Raw genomic sequence first — 21436 nt, 5'->3', positions numbered from 1 at the left:
AACTTGTTCTTCTTCGCATTACCGCTGGGCGTCGCTGCTGCAGTGTGAAGAATGCGGTCCCAAACGCGACAGTCATCGATAGCCTCCACCAGGCTTTCCTTTGGGGGCACGGCCCGTAGCAAAAAGGGGGTTATTGACCAGGAGAGGCTAACATTCCCCCTTCGTTACTGGAAAAAAGAAACCCTCTACTGGCTAAACCCCCCTAGCAAATTATGCTTCCTTCAGCCAGCATAGTTACTACTGTCTGGTAGAGACTAGGGCATCGAAATTGTCTATTCATGATTCAGCATGCTAGCAATAAACACAATATTAAAAGCTAGGAGCCCAGAGTGCTGGCGGTTCAATTTTTTAATGTCTCTTTTTTCAAAAGTGGGTGATTTAACATATAATCCTCAACCCAGGGCTGGGCCGGGTGGGGAAAAAACACAACTTCGCTGGTATACCTAGGGCGAGTAGGGCGTGCTTGCTCGGTGACGCTCGCTACTGAATGACGGGCGATACCACCGAGCGAGCAGGCAGGGGGTTATCATATCCAATTACATTGGATGTCCTTGTTTGGCCATCCTTTCACAATGTCGGCAAGGCATAAGCATTTAAAATGTCCTATAAAACTACAAGCTCAGAAAGGAACAAGAAACAGGCAAGTCTTCAAGTACCAGAGTTACCAACCTAGGATTGTGTTAAAAAAATTCGTACTTTCCCAGCACTAACGTAGAGTGGAAATTGTTATCACCAAGCACAGTAGGAGCATCTTCTCTGGATAATTTTAAAGAACGCTTGCAGATAGATGTGCAAAAGTTAGGTGTGACGGCTCGTTCAGTGTAATATAACCAGCTGCTGCCGCGCCGCGTACTTGCGAAGCTGATGTGTTACGCCGAAGGGCGGTTATACCGGCTACATAGATACAGATACAGAAGCTGGTGTGTTACGACGAAGGGTGGTTATACCGGCTATGTAGATACAGATACAGAAGCTGGTGTGTTACGCCAAAGGGCGGTTATACGTACCGGCTATGTAGATACAGATACAGAAGCTGGTGTGTTACGCTAAAGGGCGGTTATACCGGCTATATAGATACAGATACAATACAGAATTTACCAATCTGACGAAACTATTCAGTTAGGCATATCTTTACTGGCTCATATTTGAGCCGTGTACCTAAAGAAATTTTAGGTACAGGTACAGGTACACAGGATTAGGTACAGGTCCGGTCCCTTTACCTGTACCTAAACAAGTTTGATCAATTATCTGTACGTTAAAAATGTTGCCAACTGTCTCATTTAGTGAGAAATCGACATCATTCTATTAGGATTTACATATTTGAACCTCAAAACAAAGTTTTCTTAATTTTCAACTCAAGATGATTAGAATTGCTATGTTTGATTTGGAAATTTACTTATCGTTAGTCACAAAAAGTGGTGTTCAATAGTGATTTAGTGTGTTTAGGTACAGGTACAGGTACACATTGTGTTGAGTAATGAGGCCGTGGTCGAGGCACCTCCTCGAGCACGGGACCCCCGTTTTACGTCCATCCCGGATGACGATTCGTGGACGAAGGTTAGACATCCAGGTAAACGATATTCAAATACAATTCAATCTCTACATCTGGATAAACAAGAGCTTCTAAAAAAAGCTAGTCTTTCGCTTACTTATATTGTGTAGGTAAAATTGTTTGGCATAGTTTGGTCAAGCGTGGGTGCCAAGTCTGCAACGTTGGCAGCTCTGGCACAGTTTGGTCAAGTGCTAGGTTATATAACTGTTTAGTAAGGTAGTGGTTCTCACAGAGTATATTTTACTTGAACTGTATAATAACACAACTGCATGAATGATGTTAACTTTATTCGGATTGTTTCGCTGTTAAGAACGGCTCTGTTACAGTACAACAGGGTTTTATGAAAGTGCACTGTAGTAATCAAATTTATCAGTAGATGTGTCCTGAATTTCTGCAAGAACAAACAAAGTATTGTCACCATAAACAACTGAACATAAAATATTAACATGGCATATACAGTAATGGAAATATTTTTTTTAATGGCAAGATCATGTGAAAGGTAGATATTTTAAACTAAAACAGGTCCGTGGTATGTTTAATGGAACGTTTCGTTTCTTTTAGTAACGCAATTATGCTTTTACTTGACGGAGTCGTGACGTCACGCGTCAGACTCACTCCGTCGAGCTCGGTCAGAATCTTCCCTTTCGAAATTATAAATTAAATGTGGGTAATTCTATTTTCAACGCATCCGAGGGCTACTATTTTGCTGAAAGAAGTTTGTTACACGAAAATAGCCTGAAATTTCTTAGAGTAAGAAATTTCCGAATACGCCCCCCTCCCACACCATGTCAGATGCGGCGCACGCATCTTACACAATTCTAGATTTTGTAGCGGTGATTTTCCATAAAACAAAGTAAATGACATGTCAAACTGTTCTCTACAATGTCTGTTTTATTATAACCAAACAGCGAACATGTTAGTTTATAAATTGTATACAATCTTACGAAGAAATCCTCACCGTTCACATCCGTCTCTGCAAATTCCTGCTTATAAGCCATACAGAAACCAAGCAGCACATTCATGGTAGGCCGATACGTATGTCATAACGTTACATACCGTCGAATCTGCAGGGTAGAATATCTCGCTAGCACGATATGGCATGGACCGCAAACCAAGCAGCACATTCATGGTAGGCCGATACGTATGTCATAACGTTACATACCGTCGAATCTACAGGGTAGAATATCTCGCTAGCACGGTATGGCATGGTCGACCCGGACGGACGGACGGACGGACAGACGGACAGAAATCTAATATCGGTCTGATTGCCTTTCGCCGCGGAAGCGCGGCGAAAGACAAAAAATAGAGATTTACTTTCGGGCGTTTTGAGTGTCATCCATCACTGTTCTTCAGGGTCACAAGAATGACCTGGCAGGACAATTCCATACAAGTACTCACCACAAGAAAACATCATTTAAGTAACATTTGCTTACGATACTTAGGAGTTAGTGAATTGACATATGTGCATGTTCAACCAATGTCTCTAGTTAGCTGTACTTGTATTGAATTGTTCTGCCAGTTCATTCTAGTGACACTGAATTAAGGAGAGTGATGGCTGTCACTCGAAACGTCCAGAAATAAATCTTGTCTTTTTTATCCAGTTGTAGAGATTGAGTTGTATTTGAACACAGGAAAGCTTATTTATCACCCCTTACAATGAGCATGGTACCCTTTTAGTTATGATAATAAAAATTCAAGTAAGAAATTTCTGCACATTTGATTTTGCACTCAATCCCAAACCTGTTTGTCAAAATTACTAGCTGAAACAAATATTCAATAAAACAGAAATAAAAATCCATATTACACAAAGTATTAAAAGGAAACTGCAGTCGTCGATAAATAGATATGGGAGATGTTTTTAGGTACATGTATTTAAAAGACGAGTGAAATACTGTAAATGCAGAAATGTTCGCGGTGGATTAATGTTTGCGGTTTTCGCGGTGACCACCGCGAACATTTTTCTATTATGGTATTAGACTGCACACTATAATGGTGTTACCGCGAACTTAGAGCCACCGCGAAAAGTCCTTTTCCCGCTACCGCGAAGTTAAATCCCCGCGAACTTAAATGCATTTACAGTATGGGATAGGGCTGTTTCTATAGAGGTTTATGATTTTATCTTGGCACTCTCGCTGAGCGTCTTGAGTGACCGCTGGAGCTGACTCAAGCAGGAATCGTATCTTAGATATAGAATAGTTCGTTCCTGTCCATTCTACCCACACATATTCAATTAGATTATCCAACTCCTTCAGTTTTAAACTACCTAAGCCAAAAACAAAGTCAAAAAAGCGAACTTTTCTCTACCGTACCATCAGTCTGGAATGTCACCTACCACCACACATCAAATCCCTGCTCAACATCTCACGCTTTAAAAAAGGCAATGTACCATGTCTTCTCAAGCCATTAGTTTTTTTTAATGTTTGTGTATCTATTATTATCTGTTTGTACATATACATGTATGTTTGTGTATATATTTGCGTTTGTATATGTATGTTTCATTGTTTCATTCGAACCCTGGTAGACTAGCCCTAAATAGAGCTAAAGGGTATCTGAATAAAGGAATAGTCTGAACCACGAGAATAACAAATCTGGAAAAGAAGATAAACCTCCAATGATCAAAGCAGTTCTGCTCAAGAATGAAAGGAATCTTAATTGGCCACTCTCACAATGGAGGTTTGTCTGATGTTGTCTGTATGCGAACATCTGTGTAATCAAGCTTCGAAACATCCTGTAACTTTGGCACCTGAGCTAAAAGATTTTGACAATGCTAAACTAGTCTTTTCAGGTGTATTATTTTTTTAAATCAAAATACTAAAAGCGGCCGTACTGAAAAATGCTCAAACAATTCTGCTCAACAATAAAGGAATCTTAATTAGACGCTCTCAAATTATCTGTGAAAGAACACCTGTGCAATCCACAATAAAAGGATTCTTAATTGGCCACCCTCAAAGGGTTTCTTATCAGTTGTGATTGACAGGTGGAACAATGGAGGTTTGTCTGATGTTGTCTGTGTCCGATGACATCTGTGCACTGAAGCTTCGAAACATCCCGTAACTTTGGAACCTGAGCTAAAAGATTTTGACAATGCTGATGTTGTTTCAGATGTGTCCAAAATTTTGCTTTTTATCAAACGACTAAAAACTGCCATACTCAAACTATCGCTAATGGGTACGAAAGCTTCATGAATAGTAATAATTAAGTTGCCTGAAGCGCCCATTGAGGAATGCAGATCGGCTTAATTGGCCTCTCTCAAAGGGTTTCTTACCAACCGTGTTTGTTAGGAAGAACACCTGTGCACAGATTTTGAGAATTTTGTTTTTCTTATCAAAAGAGTAAAGACTGTCATACACATACCATTGGAAATAGGGTACGAAAGATTCGTGAATAGTATTAAAAGAGAGAGTTTATTTGCAAAATCATGCCCGATGGCACGTACAGTCTCGAGATGAGAGTAGAGTCATTCAGTACATAATACATGTATTAGTTTCTAATCTACTATAAGGTCCTACGTTTACTATTATAGGGTTTGACTTCTTCTTTGGGGGTAGTGGTTAATAAATTGTGCCACTTTCTGCAAAAACGCCGTCAGGCGACATGCTTTGACCCTGGTTAAATAAAGAATAAACAAGCAAATAAACATGAGTGGGTTTTGTGCTTGGAGTAAAATGTAGTCTTTTGTCTACAAAGCACGCAAACAGACGTTGATTGGCGTTAGTATATATATATGAAGATATCAGAGTGTCGAGTATATTTAGATATCTATGATTACAATGAGGTCGTCATTCGTTCCGAAGCGTTTTCCGCAGCCAGCTTGGTTTGGGGAAATGATTTTATTTTCATAGATAGTTGGTAAGCCTGGAGTTAAGTACAGAAGAACTTAACAAGACAGATTTTTTGTTCCGGTCTTTTTGGGCCCACTTTCATGTAGTGGAACAATGTGGCTTACTCGCCATTGTTGGGGGAAGTGTCCAGATGAGAGAAGTAAATTGAATAGCTTGATCAGCGGTTTTGCGAAGATGTGAGAAGCACTAAGTACTTAGCCCGGTGTGGCAAAAATATGCAATTAAGGTCTTCAATCAATCAATCAATCAATTATTCAGAATCAAGTCACTGCTTGAGGCTTTCTTATTCTTTAGCTGACTGATCGCTTGTGTGATGTCTTGTTTTTGTATGGTAGCATCTAAGGAGTTTGATTTGTTGTTGGAAACGCCCAGGGCCTCTGGCACTACAACATATGTCCAAAAAAGTTTTCTTTCCAGTACTTAGAACACATTTTTGGTGGTGATCTCTTTCCTTCCCATTGATAGTAACGTTAAAGGTCAAATCCAAACTGAATTCAGCTAATTGTGTGTCCAATGGACTATTGGCGTTGTCAAAGAAATGATAAGATTGGAACAAAAGTGCCCGACTCATCATCCTCACCTGTAATTACTGGTTGCCATGACTTTTATGCCGTCACCAAAGCATTCTAGGATCAGCCCATAATCTACGCCAATGGCAGTACAGGCCAGGTGTTGGAAGATTTTAACTGTTGATCATATCAAGCCGAGCTAACCACTGTTAATGTAAGCTACATCTAAAGTACATAGAGCTGGATACCATTCATAACATCAAATGGGGGTGCCTACGTGGGTGGGTGTTGTGTTGAAACTCCGTATACGTGAAAGGGCCGGGTTGAGGCTTTGCACGCCAGCAATGGAGAAGTTGCATCATCAGATGAGCAGACAACTTCTTTCGTCAGTTGGAATGTCGTCATAATTATAGGCTATAGCACATACTTAAAAAAAGCCCAGCCCATCCCGTTTCCCACACTTCTGATTCCAGACCCGAGAAGAAGAGTTGAAGAAGATCTCCAGAAGACTGCAGCTGTCTCACCGCGAACGTCCTGACAAGAAACTCGGTGAGTAGCAACACCGTAGTGGTAGCACAGCGGCAAGTTGTGTCATGTTTGCTGTTTTTATTATCGATGTAATGATTTCAGAAATAACCCCTATTTCCTTGGTATTGTGGAACAGCTAACCAATAGGCCATGTGGTTTATAAATTAGCTTATCTCCGAGCAGATGCATGTATAGGGTTATGTGTTCTCTAACGTAGGACATCTGTCGGTGCAGAGGAATCCCTAACGAGATGTTAGGCTTTGTGTCCTGGTAAGCAATCAGTGATATTAGGGCTTCAATTCTTTTTGCGTGATAATGCACTATATCTTCGCGGTAGCTTTTCTTATAATCGATGTAAGAATTTCAGAAATCACCCCTACGTCCTTAGAAGTCCAGATTTGCATTATTTCCGCGGGTTAGGCCTTGTGGTAATAGATAATGCCAAGCAGATATTACAGGATTCTCGAAATTCTCTGATCGTTTTGTGCACGTCGTCACAGGCAACATTTTACAATGGTGTGCGTCTTAGGTATCAATATGGGAATCTGTGTGATTGTTTTCATTTAGTGTCGTTCTTTTGAGACGCTGACTTTGCTGCTGATGCGTACAGGATTGTGCTTTAAATTTGACAGCTTTCAAGTACGTTTTTTGTATAAGTCAATGCGATATCGATATTATCCGCATGCGATATAAACGCCACACCACAGAAAACAACACAATCGACATAAACCATAATTACGTCAAAGAGTATGTTACTAGTACTCACAGTTACTTGTTTTTTATGTGGTGTTATGCAAGTATTGTGACTATATATAGTCTCTGCATGTTGCAGTTGTGCCTTTAATATCATTCCTTCTACATGATAAAGCTGATATGCCCCTTACAACTTTCTGTTGCTCTCAGTGTGCTACACCCAGTGTGTCAATAGACTAAGAACCATTTGAGGGCAGGCTATTGACAGCCGGCAGCCCGGGATGCCAGCCAATAAGAGCTTGTCACAAGACTTTCCCGCCATTATTCGCCAGTTTCTGATCCGTCTCTCGTCCAAGCCAACATAGCGCTGAATATGGGCGCTGAATTTTCTACTTGGTCCGAGTTCAGTGCAGCGCTTGAAGCGTTCCAGGAAGCCAACCATATTGAGCTGAGCAAAGTGACTTCTTAGATGGTGGTAAATGAGAATGTCAAGCTGCAGACAACGTTGACAAGTCTATAGGGCAGAGGAACATGTCTACAGCGCAGCAAAATTTGGATGTGTCAATCATGGCAAACCACGATGTTTATCATGGCTAAAGCCAATGGATTAACATCACATGCAGATATATATTGTTGTTAAGTTCAGGATGATAGTGAGCCAATATCAATAGACATGATTTTTAGACTTACTTGAAGCTTTTGTTGTAGTAAAAGTGATTTATCATCAAATATGTCGGATAAACGCACAATTCGGTCATTTGTACGGAAGCACAAAATCCCAAGGCTCCTATCCCTCAATTTTTAGTGACTTCGCTTATCTGCACGACGAAAAGTCACCAATGCCGGAAGATTGCACGAAAAATTGTCAAACATCGTCGACAAATTGACTGAAAATGCTAAATATCGTCAATCACGGTACAAATAAGCCGATAACTGTTAATATGCTATAGCTACGTGAGATGAAACTATCACAGTGAATTTGAATCAAGATGCAGATGTTATAGCCTCTCTGAGGCCTATTTGATCTTATTTCGGCTCGTAATACACTTTTGCTGGCCATTTCTTTTTGTACTTTTTGTTAAGAATTGCTTAATAACTAGGAAAAAATTTATATGGATATGCAAAACCATTTTAGTAGAAAATATATAGATGGGCCCATGTGGTGCTGTCCGTGTTTTAAGAAATTTCGTTTTTGTTGTCATATCAATTGTGGGAAAGATATTATGATAGATGTAGAAATAACATTCTTTGCAAAATATTGTCCAGTTGCAATCAGGTAGACAGGATGTCTTAAAATGTCCACTTCGAGCCATTAATTGTTCTATGAACTATCTCATTGTATGTTAGGCACATCTTACGCACCCGGTGCCTCTGAAACCGCACCATCAGTGAACTGTCTGAACAATAGAAAGACATCAGGACAGTTCGGCACATGTACACTTCGGTCCGGACATTTCGGTCCCAAGTTCAGGAGTCAGGACAATTCGACCTCAGGCTGAGGACACTTCGGTCACAGGTTCAGGACATTTCGGGCCCGGGTCCAGGCCTCGATAGTTATCTACCTGGCTTTTGTAAGGGCCGTCCCTCGGATAGGACGTTATATGGAAGTCCCGTGTTTGAGGAGAGCCGAACAAGTCAAAGAACCCACTGAACTTAGGCCACAGCAAGTAAATTTCATGGATGACATCCTCTGCAGACTGAAAAAGTAGTGCGATAGGGTGAAAAAAAAGATAGGTGAAAAAAACAAACAAGATGGCTACATTTTCAAAAATAGGCACCATTAAGTTGTGATGACTCTTGTCAAAAGAATTAAAGGGACAAAACATAGTATCAGAGCCAACAAGGCATTCATTCCTGTATTTAAAACATGTAGCACGTACTGGTGTGGTAAAAGTGACACTAGTGAGGTAGACTGGCATCACCAACAAAGTTGGTAAACACACTCATGGCTTCCATATTGGTGTCACTTTTACAACTATCCAATAAGTTTCATTTCTACAACTACAGTCCTGGGTACCTCGCAAGTGTCAATTCTACAAGTACGATTATTAGGCTACAACAAAATACATTTGCTCATTTTGGTACTTTATCGTCATGTTGAACATCCCTGCAGAAGAAAAAAAATTCTTGTTTTTTTTTCTGAAATCAGGCGAAAATTAATGCGCGCGCTGATGTCATCCGTAACATTTACTTGCTGTGGCCTTATCGAAAAGAGTCCTTCCCGATGTGAGTGGTTCACACCCGACAGTCCTATTGCCGCACATGGGGCAGTTACTGTCGTACTATTGAAGTCACCTGAGTGGCGCCAAATGGCAGACCCTTGCGATTTAGCCCCGCCTATTGTAAACTAACAAGTCAGCCCCTGGCTCCCAAGAGTGAGTAGTCGGCCCACCCAATAACAATAACAATTGTAAAAGGTTTCCGTTGTTATCCCCCCTCACATGTGGCAAAAATTGATCGGACAACGAGTCTGCGAGCTCTGAAGTACGAGGAGGCATGACTCTGATACCGACGAAGAAATGGCAGAGTTCCCTCCCTTCCCGTCAGGGTCATGCCGCCTCGTTATTTAGAGCTCACACACTCGTCGTCCGATCGATTTTCGCTACATGTGAGGGGGGTATTACGACGGTAGCATTGCCGGTGGGAGAGGTCCGAATAATTTGTTTCATTTTACCTGTCTTGTGATCAGTTAATTGGGTGTTAAGTGTCTTTCTCTTGGGAACAACATACTTGTCTTACAGTAGCTGTCCTAAAGTTTGTTTTATCTGACCATTACCAACTCAGCCAGGTCAAGTCGGCCAAAACCTTGATCAACTTACTTGGAACAAATCCTGGTCAACTCGGGCCAACACTCCTGTCTTGGTCGAACTATTTCGTCCCTTCTTTTTGTACAGATTCCCCTGTTATTGTCGATATCCGTTGGTCCCTTGCAGTCGAAGTCAAACCGTGCACTTAACTTCTTTCCATGCAGTTGTGTCCGCTATGACGGTACTACCCCAAACGATCCAATATATGGTTTAAAGGTATACGTGTATACATGGAGATACTTCAAATTTACGTATACCTTTAGTTAGTCTGGGCTTTTGTTACCTGATTGGTGTTTGCTCATACAGCAGATTGATGTTTTGCTCATACAGCAGATTGGTGTTTTGCTCATACAGCAGATTGGTGTTTTGCTCATACAATACAGCCTCTATTGTTAAAGATAATATAAGTTTATAGATCTCTCTCCCTCTCTCTCTCTCTCTCTCTCTCTCTCTCTCTCTCTCCCTCTCTCTCTCTATGTGTGTATGTGTGTGTGCGCCTACAGGAATTGAAATTGCAACTTTTGGCATACGACACTTCAAAAATGACGCTAATATCTTTTGAAATAGACAAATGCACCTGAAAATAATGCACAAATGTATGATACGTAGCGAATTCGACATTACTTTTTGGAGTAATACACAAGTTGGGCCGACGTTGTTCATCTATGGTATGCAAAATACACCTTTCGTGACTTGGTATCGCCGCTTGCCCTCCTATCAAAAATCATGACTTGGTAGTTGTGCGGGAGAGTAACTTTGTAATCAAGTGATTTGACCTGCTGAAATAACTTTCTGAAATCAAATTTTACTGGTTACCCCGTTCAGGCAACGTTAACTCAAGTAGCTAGTTAGAAATTTGTAGCATTGAGGAGTAAAAATTGCACAGATGGACAGGATAACCATTGCAATCTAAACAAACCATCCAGCGTCATTAGATTGGAATCTACTGATTGACGATACCCGTGGTAATAACGAGCAAATTATGAAAGGTTCCCTTTGTTACGACGGTAGCATTGCCGTAGGGTTGGGAGAGGTCTGAGCAATTATTCGTTTCATTTTCACCTGTGGAGTAATTAAGTGGGTGTTAAGTGTTTTTCTCTTGAGAACAACATACTTGTCTTAAAGTAACTGTCTTAAACTGTTAACCATATCCACTAAACACCTGTCAACTTGGCCCAAATCCTGGTCAACTCGGGCCAACACTCCTGTCTTGGTCGTCCTATTTTGTCCCTTCTTTTTTGTGCGGATTCCACTGTAATTGTCGATATTCCCCTGGCCCTGTCAATTACACAGATGGACAGGATAACCATTCATATCAAAACGAGCCATCTAGCGTCATTAGATTGGAATCTGCCGAATTGACGATACCCAAGGTAATTAAGCCAATCATGAAAGAACCTTTGTTACGACGGTAGCTTTGCCGTAGGGTTGGGAGAGGTCCGAGTAATTTGTTTCATTTTTACCTGTCTCGTGATCACTTAATTAGGTGTAAAGTGTCTTTCTCTTGGGAGCAGCATACTTGTCTTACAGTAACTGTTTTTTTGGTATTCCCTGGACTGGGGTGGGGGGCTCCCCCTTCGTATTTTCAAAACGGCTTACTGTACCAAATTTGCAGGGGGTAATATGCTCGTCAAGTTTTATACTTCCTGAAATTTGTATGACATAATGACCTAATTTGACGTAACTATGACATAATGAATTGATGTTTTTTGGCTAAAACGAAGAATTCACATAATACCTATATATTTCACACAAAAAGTTACTAATAAAGGTTTCTTATCAATATTTAAGTGTTATAAGACTTCTGTTGTCAAAGGCCGACGCAAAAACGTCAAAAGTTTGTTTTATCTGACCATTACCAACTCAGCCAGATCAATTCGGTCCAAACCTTGATCAACTTGGCCGAAATCCTGGTCAACTCGGGCCAACACTCCTGTCTTGGTCGAACTATTTCGTCTCTTCTTTTTTGCACAGATTCCCCTGTCATTGTCGATATCCGTTGGCCCCTTGCGGTCGGAGTCAAACCGTGCACTTAACTTCTTTCCATGCAGTTGTGTCCGCTATGATGGCACTCCCTATTCCAAACGATCCAATATATGGTTTAAAGGTATACGTGTATTGTTACATGGAGATACTTCAAATTTGCCTTAGTCTGGGCTTTTGTTGCCTGATTGGTGTTTTGCTCATGTAGCAGATTGGTATTTTGCTCATACAATACAGCTTCTAAAAACACCGGATATAAGTTACCATGTACGTGGATAACGGTGAACAACCGATATGTGTATACATGGAGATACTTCGATTTTACCTAATAGTCTAGGTTTTTGTTGCTTGTAAATTGTCTCATATTTATTCCCTACAAAATAAACATAGAAAAAAACAGCAGTTGACAGTTTCCGAAGAACGAATCTACAAAAACAGATCAATTAACAGACAACTACTATTGTAAGACTACTACTGCACAACCAATCAATGAACAGCATCCAATTTGTGCATTTGCATAATTTTGGTGTGAGAAGTATAAATTTTTGCCCCCGTCTCTATATGTGGTACTCAGTTTCACCTTAACAAACACTGTTTTTACTGAACGATCTGTATTAAAGCGTTTTACGTGGTAATCACTCCAAGTATCCTTATATATCAGTTATAACCTTGTAATATTACTTGTATCATAGACTCAGAAAATCATAGATACTAGTAGTAACGACTGCTTTCATAGAGTAACGCAGGTCGTACAACTGCGAGTCTATTTTGTAAACACAGATCGCCTCTGTAGTCAAATGATATCCGTAAGAACAAACCTCATGTATCGGTTAACGTAATGCTGTTGTTATATATTGTATTGTCACCAAAGCTAGCTGTTGAAATAGCCTCCGGCTAGTTGGGTAGCCCTGGCTGTATCTCTCTATACAGCAGAATAATTCAAATCAAAATCTCTATATGCGATTGAAAATATCCAACTATAAAGTTGACTGTTTCCTTTTACCTCAGGTGAGTCAACACCATGAGGCTGTTCGTCTGTATGCTGCTTGTGACGATGGTTTTCACCGCAGTGCTTATTGACCACTCGGAGGGCTTCATAGTGTTTGCTAGGCGCCGTCGATCTAAGCTGGAAAATGAAGAGCTGCCGGGGTACGAGAAAGAAACGAGGTCCCTCATGGAAATCCTGAAAGACCTGTTGGATGACGTGGATGAGCAGCTTGACGCACGTGCACAGGAGGTACGGGATCCAGAGGAGCAAGAAGGTAAGAAATCTCACGTTTTGCTTTTTTTTTACCATGTACTGTAAATATACATAAGGGTCATTGCACAAGAAAACCAGGCAGAGGCCGGAAGATGGAGTCGGCCAAATACTTTGTATGTGTGAAAGATATGTACAACTATGAACAGCCTTCTTGTTAAAAACCCTCCATGTATTTTTCGTTATGACGGTCTGGGATCCCCCTCAGAGACCCTCTAAAATCCAACAATTTATGGCTGAAAATTACTGAAATTTCAAAGGCAATGCTGAAATATCTGATTGTATGCTTATTTTCAGACGCCCTGATGCGACGCTGACCCCTGTACCCGGCATGGCAGCCTACCGGATCAACGGAAGACCGGCGTTTCCAGTGATGACCAAAAAATAAACACTGGGTTGACAAATAAAAGTCATGAAAACGTTGAGTATTATTTGTGCAGTGTGACTTATTTCTAAGAACTTGTGATATCGCTGGCCTTGTGTTCGTAGTTATGATCGAAGTCGTAGGAATAAAGTAGAGTGGCAGGATTGGAATGTGACAGGAAGAGAAGGCCAAAAGACTTGCACATTGACAGGAAGTAGAATTCCGTATGTGTGGGTGTGTGTGTGTGTGTGTCACTGTGTGTGTGAGTTTGTGTGTGTGTGTGTGTGTGAAGCCATGCAGTGGGTCTATTAACCTCCATGATCCAACGATAAAACAGAATAAACAAGTTACCTGAAAGTGTCATGCATGCAGGCTTATTTTTCATGTAATTCGAGTTTTTCTTCAGTTTTTACTCGCAAGGTGCATGGAATCTTGGTAGACTTGCTGACGTCAAACTTGTCTTTCTTGTCTAAACTAGTACTATCTATGGTGGTTCGAGGTTTGTAACTGTTGCTAATTTCACTAGGAAGGTCTGAACAAAATAACGGAGATGCCACGGTCTCCCACACCAAACAATCCAATATTAATATACCTTTATCATGTGAATTTCACTTGCAACTCAAGTGTTGCTGAAATTATTGAACCCAAGGTACGCGGAGTGAAAATAAAGGTATACACCAAGTACTGAGCAGTGTGGAAAAATTAAGTGTGTCGATCCTTACTCCCTTTTGAATAAATCGGCGACAATGGGGACCACTATTTAACAAAAATATAGATGTTTTCATGTACATATCAAAGAGTAGTAGTGGCGGCTCCCACTATAGATTTTTTTACATCAAAACTTGGTATTAAAAAAAAAACACATAAACACAGAAATCATCGGACGTCAGAGACTTTACAAATTCTTTATTTGAAGGTCCTCATCAAAAATTATCCAAAACATAATCTCAAGAAATATATATGCAGATAGTTTTCTGTCCTCAGGGTCTGGGCAGTCGTAGTCGCTGTTGTCTGTGTCTCCTAGAAAAGAAAGAAACCGGTAAGGATCTGTAACACATGAAAACTACTGCCGAAAACATTCAAAGAAGGACAGGTGAATATTTGTGCGTTCAAAGATTTTATAATTAGTTAAGATATAATGGCATTAACTGATTAAAACATGTTTTCCTTTTCGGTAACGCTAGTTCACATTTATCCATAGGGTGACCTTTATCCGTTGTCTTTAAAAACAGCACATTTAGGAGTATTAAGTCTGCGGACAGCGGTTTCAAATTTGCAATATTTTGACAATGCTCCGATTTGAAACCACCGTCCGTCAACTTCATATCCCTAAATAAGTTTTTTCTTACAAACAACTAATATAGGTTACCCTCGGATAAAGGTGAACCAGCGTTACACACTCAAGCAAGACGTCACAACAACGATCGAAGTAAAGTACAATGCAGCATTTAGTGAACAACAAACGTATGAAGCTCTCTCCAACCACATGACTGTGTGTGTAAACGTAAAAAAAAGTGTAAATGGAGTCCTATCTATATATGTCCTAGGCACCTCAAAGCATGGTCATTTGATCCTAATACTATGGAAAATAGCTTAATTATTAAGATATACATTTTGGTCTAAAATGGTCCCAAATAAATCATTTTTAAAGCAGTATGTCTTTCATGCCTTTCATCCCGCTTTAGTACGGCGCACATAAAGAGCTGCGCGAGGACATGGGAAGGGCTGATGCTTTTTTGCGAAACATTTACGTGGGTCCGTAAGGTGTACGCAGTGACACTCACTTTAAAGAACAATTAATGATAAAGGCTTCAATCCTAAACGAACTATTGTATTCAGTGTCTGAAGCTAAGATCAACATTACGTACATTACAATCTTATATATTCATTTCTTCTCATTGTACATTTGAAAATTATTCTGGGTTGAATCTGGAAAAATGACTTTTTGCCCTTTGGCATGGCAACACGGCAATCGGAAATCCTAGAGCCCTAACCCATACCGCTTCGCACACTGTTTCAGTTCCTTTCACAATATACATGTAGCAACACTGAGAACGTGTATGAAGTGATTATGGCTTTATTTCAATGCACGTTGTGGTGAAGCTTGTACGCATGAAGCGCCGTCTGGCGCCGCTTTGGGTACTGCAGCTCCAGTACACCTGCCTCATGATTAGCATAACAAAGGCTGCCGTGAGTCGCCATCACGCGACTAACCCGGAAGTCAGGCACGGTTTCACAACTAAAAGAGGAGCTTCTTTTTCTTGCCGGTTTCTCCGGACAACAGAACTTCGCAAAATTCACAAAAGAACACCTTAAGGTAAGTCAGGTAAGTTTTGTGCGGCAGGTATATAGGTCATGGGATTCATATACGGTTCCTTCTTAGCTCGAGTCTAAACTTCCAACCTTAACGTTCCTTAAAGTTTAATATTAAAGTGTCGTACCCAACGCATCTTAATGTCAGCATTGGGCAATAATTCTCTCCTAAGGATCCTGTAAGGGGGTAACCTTGTGATTGACATCAGTTTGATGAGTTTGATCAAAGAAATTTGAAGCTAAGTGAAATATTGTTGTTATTGTTATTGTTATTGGGTGGGCCGACTACTCACTCTTTGCAGCCAGGGGCTGAATTGCGAGGAGCTTACAATAGGCAGGGCTAAATCGCAAGGGTCTGGAGCGAGCTGCCATTCGGCGCCACTCAGGTGACCTCAATACGACTGTCGCAAGTGTCTGGAGCGAGCTGCCATTCGGCGCCACTCAGGTGACCTCAATACGACTGTCGCAAGTGTCTGGAGCGAGCTGCCATTCGGCGCCACTCAGGTGACCTCAATACGACAGTTATTGCCCCAGGTGCGGCCAAGGTACTGTAGGTTTTGAACCGCTCACACAGCACCATCGCACATGTGGCGGGTTCTTTAACGTGCCTGGGGTATGGCTCTCCCCAGACACGGGACCTCCATTTAACGTCCTATCCGAGGGACGATATTTTGCTGCGCGCGTGCATGTGTGTGCCTCGCTGCGCTTCATAGACACCACCCCCACCCCTGCCCCCGTCCGAAACACGCCACAGGTGTTCTACAGAGTCTGTGCAAACTTCAGACAATGTTGTAAACTTGGACTCTCATGTTACACCCGGGATGGATGAGTTGTGTTGCGATATCAATCATTAAGTTTTTCTATTGATGACAAGAAAAGATTTAATGACATTGAAACTTATGAAAGCAAAGCTTCTTTGATTCATGCAGTATTACATAATCACCTCCCTCCCTACCATCCAAAACTCACTATAGGTGTTTTTATTCAGTACATGTACAACCGTTAGATGTTGGCCAGCTTGACTCTAACTTATATAATTGTATTTGAGCTAACTGAATCTCGGTACTTAAATTTATTTGCTGCCAACTCCCTCCTGCGTGTGTATACATGGTTACCTTGTTACTCCACTGCTAATTAGTAAACTTACTAAAGAACAGAGACGATATCCACCTTAGATACACCTGTACAGCTTTAAGGATGGCCCGTATCATTTTATGTTGTTCTTTAATTTCCACTGTGAACACGAAAGAAAAGAGCCAGTAGTGTTGTTTACCCTGTCATGGTACCTGCAGCTAAAAAGCACCTGTGACTGTCTGACATTGTACCAAAATGGCGGATAAGGCACTAACGGTTACATATTTAAAAGTTTCCGTTTATTTAGGAGCGATACCTGTGCTAGGTGACACATGTATAGCTTTAGGGATGCCCGTTAGTCTTTTATTTTGTTCCTTTAATGTGAATTCCAACCAAAAGAGCTAATACGGGATACAGTGATTTTTACCTTGTTACTGTACCCAACAAAGCACCCATGACCTTCTGACCTTATAACTAAACTGGCGGACGGGGTACTACGTGTCTAATGTTAAATTGTGTTTAGCGGTGTATAATTGTGGCGGGGAGGGGGTCTGTGTAGTGACTTAACTGCCAATTCATACTGCACGAATTATAATACTCTATGAATATTACAATTTACTAACACACTTTCGGGAAGCGAAATGAAGCAGTGTCTGTAACATTGAGGTGATTTCACATGTAATAGTATGTAATGAAACAATCACCAAAAAAGAGCCAAATCGTATCTTGTTATCGAATGAGTGGAAATGTGGCACAGACGTTGCTAAATAAAGAACCAACAATTTGGGATATTTCAATCTCAAGAGGATGTATCTCTTCATTTCTTCTGCCAAAATTTTAACTTAATGAAATTTGGAGCCTGTTATGAAACCAATGGCATTACTTTCTTTGCTTGAACCTCATACATAATGACTTAAACGTGAGCCAAACTAAAGCCACATGCACCTCTACTAATCTGGATGGAAAACAACATCCTTATTTGAGGATAAACGCTTTTCCTTTAAATTTTTATAGAGAACGAAAAACTACTTCACAGCCTCCTAGACTTGGCCTAACGGATTTGCGGCACCACTGGGAGGCACCGGTGTGTCTGGCTACAGCAGAAAACACATGGAAGAGAAGGAAAAGGTTGGTGTAATCATTCCTCATTATCTGCTTCACTGTCCTAATTATGTTCAATAGCGTACACTCCTCTTAGACTGACTTGAAAACCTGAATATTCCTATGTTAGATTTAAATTCGTTATTTGATAGTTGTGTTTATCTGCTACTTAAAGGATCGGCTTTACTGACATCTGATATAAATTCCCAAATTCTCTCCATAACTCAATCATATTTATCCGAAACAAAACGATTTTAAAATTGCTTTTTGACTATCCTTATCATTTACTATTGGTAACATAAGTTTATTCGTCCGTTTCTTTTTAGAATTAGGCGTTCCCGTACCCATTTCATCTTTTTTGTCCTATGTTGTGTGGTTATTTTGTCTAGTGGTGTCTTTAATATAAGCCTGTGTGCTTGAATGGGGGCACCACTATGTTTTGTATTAATGTTGCAATAAAAAAAATCTTTCTTTTAAAGTTGGCACTTTAAATAAACGAATACAACGAAGAATGCACCAAGTACAGAAGTGCACCTTGAAGCAACAGACGCCGGGTAGGATTATGATCATGCCTATTGTTCAATAAATATGCTTTCGCTGAAAAGCTAACTCTGCCTTTCCTGACATCACATTATTCTAAATCATATGTTGATTGACGTTCAAAAATAGATGACGAAAACAATATTATTGTAACATTATAACACTCATTTAAAGAATCGTAAACGGTCTGACGTGTTGAAGATGCTGCAAACATCTCCATTTTGGCACGTTCTGGACAGTCTACCCAAAGTGTCCCGCGTAGTGGTGCGTACCTAAAGCCCGGACTTGGAATTGTCAAAAAAAAAACTAAATGTCAGGAGCCAAGTCCGGACTTGCAAAAAGCTATCTGTCACTTATATTCCCTTTTTTTGTTCTAAACCATCTAAAACTTTCCATAGACAGTGAAATTTACACTAGTAAAAGACAAAAAACATTTCGTGTTTACACTGGCTGTATATAATTTGCATGTATTTTTCACATTGCATTTCAGTTCATGCTAACATGCAATTTTATATGCACCATACCCCCTCCCCCTCAAAAAAGAAAACTTTCTAGCGTACATAACATGCAATGATGCAATGATCACCTGAACTGTTGAACCTGAGTCCGGACCTGATCGATGAACCTGAATATAAGTTTAGGTACGCACCACTAGTCCCGCGTCTCCCTGCATTCAATGGGATCCGGATCCGTGAAAATGGCTACGCTACAAAGTAGCGGACCAAACTTCTAAGGCTTTTCTTCCCGAGTGTACACATTTCTGTTCAAGTAAGACTCGATGACCATAACCAAGACTTGGCCCATACATCTTAAATGTATGGAATAAGATTTAAGAAACCGGAATATACAAAGAGTTTTATGTTTCCCAGTTCCACAGGAGCTGATGTATGCCGCCATGCTGGGATATACGATCTTAACTTGTACGTAACATAGATAAAACCAAACATCATCTTAATGAAGACGTCTCTTTTAATCAAAAGGACAAACTTTGATAACTATGTGATGACGTTACCTACAGAATGAGAAGACAGCAGAAGAGATTGCAGCAATTAAGAAAGCGCGGAAGCTGTTCCAGTTTTCCAAAGTAAGCCATGGCCAAACAAAGTAAATCTTTTCATATACTTTCTGCTTATAACATCACGTAAAATTTTACACTTTTTTAATCATATTAACGTTGTGTTCTGCAGGGTAAGATCCGGACAGACGATGTTTGAAGCAGCTCAACATTTGGTGAGACGTATCTTTTCAGTGAACACATGTATATATATTATTTATGTATATATCAGGACATCAATAAAGTTTATCTTTTGTCATTGTATGGTTAGTCTGTGTAACACAAACTCCGCTGTCCAGGGCTGTAACTGGCCCCTCCCCGCGGAGTTTGTGCCCCACTAGCTATAAGATGGGGGAACTGTTGTAGAAAATAACAACACCAATGGCAAGCCAGGATTTCGGTCAAGCCCCCATTACCGTTGAAACCAGTACATTTGCATGTCTCCACCATCCAGACGGTGGGCGGGCTAGTTGCCTCTCCTATTGTCTGTGCAGGCTGTGGTTCTCTGTGTGAAGGACCCATGGGAGCAGAGGCATGTTTGAGTGGGAAAACAACATCTTGTGGGGATTTCAAGAAACTTGAAGGAATCTTGGAGCGCAGACTTTCCTGGAACTATTATTTTGCCTGGTGGTGAGATTTTATGTGGCCAGCAACGAAAGCTTGGCATAAAGTATATTTCTTTGATCTATATGGGCAGACAACTGCAGAAAAACAGTTGGTTCACAAAAATGCGGCATGTTGTTGTGACACTTGAAGCCTGTCAAACTTCTCAGAACCATGATATGTCCCTCCTATATTGCCCCATTGTCACATCAAAAGTTATGCCACAGGCACATCTACCTAAAGGAATGCTATTCTATGTATTGTAGAGTAATTTTCACATTAGTTCTTCGGTGCAACGGTTGTTAATAAAAAGATGTCTCATATTATAATAGTAGAACTGTGCATACATAGTCAACTGTTCCCACCATCAGTACAAGTGGCTCAGATCAAGGAGATCAACTACAGATAAGAGGTGTGATGCTGTCAATCACCACATAGCAACCCAACCCAGTCCCTAGCAACCAAAAGCCAGGCTGTGGTGGGCTGTGATGACAATTACATAAATTATCCATATATGGAAAACCCAGTTCCCTTGACTTAAGGCTATTGTCCATCAAGCTAATAGAGGGCCGGCGGATGTTGGGCGGGCTGCTATAAGCGAGATTTAATCAGGCTATTGTATGGTGAATCATGTCCCTGCATAAGCTATGTAAACAGGGATACATTTTGTATTCAGTGTATTCTATGTTGTGCAAGTAAGTGAACACCTTTCTTTGAGAGTTGTTTATGTACGAGGGGCGGTCAATAAGTAATGCCACTTCCAGTTGTCTAATCTAAATAAAATTTTGAATGTGTAATGATTCATATCTCTATGGGTTATGTTGCAAAAAACACCTCTGAACTAATTGTGGTTTCTGATTTACTGGTGTTTGAACTGAGTCAGGTGTGAAATGGACCAGGTGTGAAATGGAGCCAGTTGAGTGTCGCGCAGTGATCTGGTATTTGGCGGGCGTCTCATGGACCCCGCCTAACATTATAGTGAGCAACCGTTTGACAAGAATTCTCGGAATTCCGCAGGCATCTGTGGAATTTTTCTACAGCCCCGCCCGCCCGTGTTCAGTCACGTGACCTGACCCCGCCGAAACAGGGGTAAACAACTGGTCTTGCCACTTTCTCAGGCGATACCTCAAAAATCCCTGCACCAAAACACAAATGCTATACACCAAAATAAAGGGAATTTGGTTGTCTAAATACACTGTTAATGGCTTTAACATA

At 40.7% G+C, this 21436-nt stretch overlaps 2 long non-coding RNA genes across 3 annotated transcripts; both read left to right on the top strand.

The window, feature by feature from the left end:
• Nucleotides 1-6032: 6032 nt before the first annotated feature.
• On the top strand, nt 6033-13597 carry LOC118405583. 2 transcript variants are annotated; one of them, XR_004829908.1, is made up of 3 exons: nt 6033-6452; nt 12923-13176; nt 13470-13597. It is a non-coding gene; the product is annotated as an uncharacterized LOC118405583 (long non-coding RNA). The 2 variants fall into 2 exon arrangements; XR_004829909.1 differs by lacking the exon at nt 6033-6452 and having other exon boundaries at nt 12920-13176.
• Nucleotides 13598-15448: 1851 nt separating this feature from the next.
• Nucleotides 15449-19880, top strand: LOC118405933. Its single transcript, XR_004829963.1, has 4 exons — nt 15449-15853; nt 17938-18051; nt 19583-19648; nt 19752-19880. It is a non-coding gene; the product is annotated as an uncharacterized LOC118405933 (long non-coding RNA).
• Nucleotides 19881-21436: the final 1556 nt, after the last annotated feature.

This window comes from Branchiostoma floridae, chromosome 18 (genome assembly GCF_000003815.2).
Source record: "Branchiostoma floridae strain S238N-H82 chromosome 18, Bfl_VNyyK, whole genome shotgun sequence".
Taxonomy (NCBI): Eukaryota; Metazoa; Chordata; class Leptocardii; order Amphioxiformes; family Branchiostomatidae; genus Branchiostoma; species Branchiostoma floridae.
The sequence above is the reverse complement of the archived record's forward strand: the minus strand, read 5'-3'. Positions and strand labels throughout refer to the sequence as shown.